The following is a 7,602-nucleotide window of genomic DNA, read 5'->3' as shown; positions in this document are numbered from 1 at the left end:
TTTGTCCCTGGGCTGCGGGTCCTACGGAAGTGATGTCTCACCTGCCACTTCCTTCTCCCCTTTGTTCCCACGTCACCGAGGGGGGGAGGGGGAGGTGGGGGCTCCAGGGAGCGGAGTCTGCAGGGTTCTGGACTTGAGGCTCCTGGTGAGATTGCGGTTTCCTGTGATTCACTAAGAGAGCTGCAAACCGATGGAGACTCGGGTCTGCAGGTCTGGGGTCTCTGTCAGTGAACCGTGGGTTTTCCTTCCTCTCCTTCATTCTTGGGCGGCGGGGGGGGGGTCCCTAAGGGATATCACATGTATCCCACCCAAAGCAAGGGGGGTCTGGTGGGGGTGTCTGCTCGCCTTAATGGTCCCCCTTTATAGCTTTAGGAGAAAAGTCTTCCTTCAGAACATTCGAATTTGAGGTTATGTTCCATCTACCAGTAAGACTGGTCCTGATGCTGGGGGGAGAATGAGGAGCCGGGGACCTGCCAACCTCTCTATCCCACATCCGTTCCCCCCTCCCACAAGGGTACCCTGGAATCTGCATCCTGCCCGCCCGGCAGCTGTGTTCTTGGGAGGACAGGACCAGACAGTGTGTGCAAACGTGCTTTAACATCGCCCAGTGCAAGGGCTGAGCCCGCTCCTCCCCCAGCCATCCGGCGCGTGTGTCCAGGGTGTCAGGGACCACACCGATCTTTCACCCTGGCTTCGTATTTCTAGTCCACGTGAGAAACAAGCCCCCTGACCCCCTCAAGGAGGGATGTGGAGACTCGGAGCACAGTGAGGCGAGTCTTTAACCAACCTTCTTGCAAGAACGGGGGTCTGAGGGACAGACACACCCGGGGTTGTTACACAGACACTTTATCTCCTGCCATGCAAGTCCCTCCCCTGGTTCCTCATTGGCTGAACGTTAGAGGTAAGTCCCTCCCCTGCTTCCTCATTGGCTGAGCACTACAGAGGTTACAGCCCGTGGAAGGCAAAAGTAGTTTGATTGGAGCAAGTGTACATTCTTTGAGATGACACAGAGACTTTGGGTCCCTCCTCCCTTTGTTCTTTAGCCCATGCTCATTGCAAAGTCATGAAAATAAGCCTGCAAAACAGAGAGGGGAAGGAGAACCAGGATGTGGAGGGTCTAAGGGTTTGGGACTCCAGTATGGGGGGCATTCATGTAGAAATCGTTACCTAGACAGCACAGCTCATTTTGCTATTTCTGAAAGTGAATCAATCATCTCCCCTACCTCCCACTGTCCACATTCCTTTTCCTTCCTCGAATCCATACCCTACAGAAGAAGCCCATTGCTTCCCGGCTCTGGGTAGGGCCGTTGCCTGTCAGTTGGGGCACAACCATTTGATCTATGTAAGTGAATCCAATTTAGCTGATTCGTCTCTCGTGTTTAATTTTTATGTTAACATAACAAGGTTATACAGCTGAACAGGAGAGGCCGAGGACAGAATTCATAAGTGCCAACTTCAGTTTAAAAAAAAAGTTCCTGGAGGAAACAGCTTGAGCAGGCAAGCCCCCAGACAGAGGTTTTCTCTTTGGAACTTGGAAAGTGCTCAGCTCAGCTTGATTTAAATATAAAATCAAAGCTATTGGCATTTAACAACCTGTGCGTAAAAGTCAGGATTGACTTGTAAATAAGACCCTGGCTTGAGCCAAAGGATTTCCAAAATAAATACATCATCCGGGCTTCATGGACGGAGAGAAGGGAAGGCTCGTGTAGTCAAACCTGGGACAGAGAGCTTTTTGTGCTCAGTGGGTTTTCTAGATTCACTGTGCTGCTCATGTGATTCTTCAGAAGGGACGCTCATCTGTGGCTCTGAGCGGGCATTTGTGGGTTTTCCCAGGCCAGACTCACCCACTAGTCCATGCCCCGGTGTCCACTCACAGGGACGGTGGCCGCGAGGGAACCGTGTCCTTCCTCGTGCATTCCAATCCTTGGGGTCTTGCCTGCTAATTTGGAAGCGGGTCAGGTCTGGATGACGTGGGAACAAAGGCAGAAGGACATGGCGGTAAAATTAAATTTCCTGCTAACCCGCAGCCCGTTGGCAAATGCGTGAGGCCGGCAGAGGAAAACACCCCCAGGAACTCGCGGCTGTCTCCGGTTGGTGCTCTGCTGGAGGGAAAACCGCCTGAGCCGGACCAGAGCCAGGCCTCTCGGATCTCGGATCTCGCGATTCTTCCTTAGCCCGGGAACAGACCTGTGGAAACTCCCCACTAGCCTCCCCCCGCCCCGTCCCCCAACTGTCCCGAGTGCGATCAGTCCCTCCTCACGGTCCAGTCGGGCGGCTCTTCCTGCCCTCAGGCCCTCTCCCCGCAGGTTTTGCACGAAACACATCTCAAGGATTCTTTTCTGGCCATCAGCTGTCGGCCCCCCTTCCCGCAGCCCCGGCCCTGCAAAGCCGCATCACTGAGACCTGAAGAGGCGGCATCATGGGCGGCCCTGGGTCCTCACCCAGACGGGCAACGCTGTCCTGTGACTCAGAGACACTGCCTCCTTGGAGGCCAGTGTTCCCAGTGGGAAAAGGACTGACGCTTCTCCCACCACCCGGAACTTCTTTCGTTTCTTTAGGACTGAGCGGGGCTGAGTTCGGGGCAGGAGGACACAGACTTCCCAGGCGCAGGGGGCGACCCAGCCCAGCATCCCTCAGAGCGGCCCGCTCAGACCAGGAGGGAGGGGGACCAGCCCTCCCTCCCCTGGGACCCTGGCCGCTTGGCCTCTTGAGAACAAGAGGCCGAGGCCCGCCACCCCTTCTCCCTGCTGAAGCCACTTCCAGGATCCCCTGAGAAGAAGGGCTGAGGAAGCTGGTATTTAAACCTTCTGGAGTGAGAGAGCCGGTTGTCATGGCAACAAATTGCTCTGCCTGAAGAGGCTCAGCCCTGGGAAGCAGGAGGGTATTTCAGAGAAGCTAGACCCAGACAGGAATCGCACACATTTGCATTTTGGCTCTGATGTCTGGTGGGGGGAGAGGTGAGTGTTTACACCAACACCTGCTGGGGAGTCCTGGCCCCAGACCCGCACGTGAACCTCGGAGAGCGCTGCGCCCCTCGTGGCCGGAGGGAGGAGGCGGCGCGGGCAGTGGTTAGAGCCCGGCGCCCTGCACCTGCCGGCGTCCCCACACCGGCCGCCTGAGGAGCGGAGCCCCAGAGGGACTGGCCCCCTCCCCGCTCCCTCCTGTGTAGCACTAAATGAGCAAAAGGCTTTGCTTGTTTAATGGGTCTGGGGTCTCCTGGGGGGGGGGGGGTTGGAAGTCCACCTGGAATGTGTTAGAGGCGGTGTTTGCACAGCGCCGGAACGTGCTGCGTGCGAACGTGCGCACTTTAGGAATGGCTCCTTTTGTGCGGCGTGAGCTGCGCCTCAAAATAAGTTGACAAGGGAGGCCCTCGCAGCTCCTGCCTGTGCCGGCTGTGGGGGGCATGTAGACTCCTCCCCCCGGGGCCGCCCGCCCCCTGCGCCCGGCCCTGCGGGCCCAACATCCAGCCACGTTCTCCACACTCTGAGCGTCAGTCTCTAGCCCTAAAGAGCTCTCACTCCCGGAGTGCCAGCCTCCCGTGAGAAACCCGTCAACGGATGGGCTCAGTGACCCGCAATGCCTCCGCCTCCTCCCGGCCCCACAGGGTGATGGCTGAGAGCTCACACCTGGGGAGGCGGTGGCATTCAGTCGGGGGGACCCCCAGAGTGCACCCAGTGTACCCATGCACAACACGAGGACCTCGGACCCAAAGCAAATTGCAGCCGGTTCGCTATGACCGCACCAGTGGAGGCCGGCTCCCCACCACACCCCCCTGCCTGACAGGATACCGCGGGCTTCCTGGGCTGGGCTGGCCTTGGCTCTGGTCATGTCTGGGCCGAGGGTGGGGGAGGCAGAGCCCAGCCACCAGGGAGGCCACAGCTAGAGCACGGGGCACCTGGACCATTGGGGAGCCGAGGTCCAACGATGCTTCCCCAGGGGGAGGGGACAGAGAAGCCACAGGAGGGGAGGGAGGGAAGGGGAGGCAGAAGCCAATCGAGGGACGCCTGGTGTCACAGGGTTGGTGGTGGCGGTTCCTGCGGCATGGTCCAGGAACTGAGGTCACTGTGGTGGCCCATGGCCCTTCCTGTCGCCCAGTCACCCATAAAGTCCCTGCAACTACCCTTCCCCAAGTCACCGAAGGGGGCTTCCCTCTTGTCCCCCACCGCCCGCTGCTGCTCGTGCCCCCTGGTGCTCTGTGGCTTGTGCACCTGTCACCCCAGTCCCTGCCTCCGTCCTCACAGAATGGCCTCCTCTGGGCCTGTGTCATCACGTGACGTTCTACTCTCTGCGCCTTCTGTCCTTGTCAGGTCACCGTCATTGGTTAGGTTCCACCTGATGACCTCAGCTTAGCTTGTGGACACCTGCGAAGGTCACATCCACAGGGTCTGGGGGCTCGGACTTGAATGTATCTTTTTGGAGGACACAGTTCAATCTACAACATAGGTTTTAAAGAGTCACAACAAGGAAAAAAATTCCCCTGGCACCTGGGAGAAGGGAGATGGACACATGCATGCCGGACAGTGAGCGGGCCGAGTCTGAGAGGCGTCCACAGAGCAGGGGGTATTTGGGGTGAAACCCCAAGGAGCAAGGGGGACGGAGCAGGGTAGGCTTTCCAGGCAGAGACAAGGGCTTGTGCAAAGGCCCCGTGCCGAAGGCAGAGCTGCTGAGGGGGAGCGAGGGGAAGAGGAGGGAGATACCAGTGAGGCTGGAGCCCGCCGGCCGTGGGGGGATGGGGGGACCTGCCAGGCAGGGCTCAAATCTGGGCATCGACCTTGAGATAAAAGGATATGTGTGTGTAATTGGCTCAGCTGCCTTAACCAACACCGAATAACAGAGGTTTAAGCCTAGAAGACGGTGTATCCGTCTTTCCTGCAAGTTCCAGCAGGCAGGTGCCCAGGGGCGGGAGGGGCTGTGCTCCAAGGACCCTGGAACCTCAGGATTCTTCCAGCTTGTGGCTCAGCCCCCCGGAGGCACTGGGCTGTCCTGGCCAACTACACCCAGCAGCTCCGCCGCCGCTGCAGGGGGAAGAGGAAGTGGAGGCCGATTCGTCCTGCCAAGCGGCCTGCTCCTGTTCCTGGGCTGAACTCGGGGCTGCGGCACCCCCAGCTCCCCAGGGAGGCAGAGGGGGCGAGACCTGTAAGAGGTCAGCAGCCCCGCGTCCGGGCCTGGGGGTGAACACGGGGAGCTGGTGCTCATGCCCCGAAGGACTCACCCCTCACAGGAAAACAGCGCTGAGTCGCCAGCGTGTGGAGGAGTACACGCGGAGGATGCCCCTTCCAGCCGAGGGGGCTGCCACCCGCCTCAGTGAGGACCTCACTGTCCTCAGCCCCGTGGGGAAAGCCCCGGCCCTTGTGCCTTCTGGAGGGCTGCCTGGAGGAGGGGGCCAGTGGCAGCCCAGCTACCCTGGGCCTTTTCCTTTCATCTCCCGCAAAGATTCATTCACGCTCATGGACCAAAAGAAACACAGCGGCGAGTTAGAAAAATCCAGTAACTGGAGTGTCGCGGGCTGCACGTGAATCCTTGTCCACCTCCTCTTCGGGTGCCAGCGGCACCATTATGTTATTCCCCGGGGGCTGGGCTCCTGAGGAGGAGCCGCTGGCGAGGGCGGAGCAGGGCTCCAGGTTTGCACCAAATGGGCACATCAGTCCGTCCTGCCGGCTCCAGAAGGTCTGCCCTTGAGAGTCTCACGGGCTCCTCACGCTCCCCAGACTCAGAAGTAAACATTCCAGCAGCCCCACGGTCCCCCTCCGAGCCGGTGGCATCCGGGCCCCCAGATGCTCACGGAGAGGCCTGGCTTCTTCATCCACACGGCAGTCCTTTCCGCCGCTGTGTACACGGCGATGACACTCCCCTCAGGCCTGGGACTCCGGGTCCGGGGTCTGGGGCCTCAGAGGCTCGGTTCTGCCTCCTTTCCGTTTTTGCCCCAACATTGCACATCTTTGCCCCAAGTGGGGAAACGTTCCCTGGACTTCTGGGTGGAGTCTGCACCAGGAGCTGGACGGGGGCTCCAGGGCTCCCGGAAGGCGCGTCTGTGCCCGTCCTGGGGACCGCACCCCATCATCCTCCGGGCGTGGAGGGCGGCAGATCTGACAGCAAGACTGATGACCCACGGCTCCTTCTCCCTCCATGGCCCTGGCACATGGGGCTACTTCAGCTTCAAGGATGGAGGCGGTGGCGGGGGTGGGGGGAGCACATTCCGTCTTCCGTCCTGCTCCTCTGTCTACAATTTCCATCTCACCTCCCCCAACCCGGGTGGCATTACCTTTGCTCATTTTGATCCCTCTCCACCTTCCGGGCAAGCCAAAAATGAGTCTTTCCTGCTTCCTTCAGTTAGAACACACTGCCGCTTTCTCCGCGTTTCTGCAGATTTTCAAGAATGAACAACTTTGTACGAAGCTCAGAAAGGTCCCCCCACTGACCTCAGGGCTCCTTGAGGCGGTGCTGGTCCATCCTCACCACCCTTCCATCCACCTGTTAGCCACGTGCTTTCTATGGGGGGGGACGGCAGGGGCATCATGATGGGTGGAGGCTGGAGAGGAAAAGAACAACCAGTGCATTTAAAACTCAGAAACAAACAAAAGACGCAATGCCCCGACGGACAGACACGCACAGAATGAAGCCGACCAGGCTCCTTCTACTCACGTGTGTGTATCTGCAGTTACAAAATATGCAACACATGTGGCATCTAGTATAAGACAAGGGATATAATAAAGGGATATTATATATCATAATATGTGCATAAAATTATACTGTTTATGTGCCTGAGAATCAATAACTGCCTTTGAATGGGATGTGTGGGTGAAAATGGATATTGATGTTGGGGCCAGATGCTGGAGAGTTGGTGAAACGCACGCCGTGGGCAAACAGCAAGGCTGCACGGCTCTGTTGATTCCCTCTGTCGCTGACGGGTTGCTCTGGAGGTCACAGAACTCATGACAAATTGCTGGACTTGTCACCCACCGGGCCCAGCAGTGGCACCGGCGTGGGGAGTGAGGACAATGCAAAATGCTTGAAAAGTCACCTTGACACTTAAGGTTCTCCTTAAGTGAGGCTCCCCACCCGCCCCGAGCGGAGGTGGGGGGCTGCTGCCTTCACTGACAACACGGCGAGGCGGAGGGCAGGGCGTGTTGGCGGCGGAAGAACTTCCCCCTGTCACCTTGCGGGTGGGCACACAGCACTCAGCATCACGTTTTGTCTTCAGAATTCTGGAACTGATGAGCCGAGAAGAACCACAGAGGCACGGCCCGCCGTGGCGTCCTGGGTGTGCGTTAGAGCATGCGCACGCTGGGCAGGAGTGAAGGCAGGGCTGTTCCGGTGGGAGGGAGCCAGCACACACGCGTGTGCACACACGCGCGGGCACGCTCCCTCACACACACGTGCACACTCCCACTGGCAATGCGGTGACACGTGGAGTGTGCTATGTGCTCATAAGATGAGGCTTAGCAGGGAAGGGACGCCAGAGAGGGGCAGCTGGTCGGCTGGTCTCCTCGCCGGGGTGACGTCCTGTGTCCCAAGGCGAGGGGCAGAAGCCCTGATCACGGGGACGCGGGGAAGCTTCCTAGACCTACGTGATCCGGCGACTGCTTCCCCTCCCACGGACAG

This window comes from Suricata suricatta, chromosome 8, assembly GCF_006229205.1.
Source record: "Suricata suricatta isolate VVHF042 chromosome 8, meerkat_22Aug2017_6uvM2_HiC, whole genome shotgun sequence".
Lineage (NCBI taxonomy): Eukaryota > Metazoa > Chordata > Mammalia > Carnivora > Herpestidae > Suricata > Suricata suricatta.
This window is presented reverse-complemented; position numbering follows the sequence as displayed.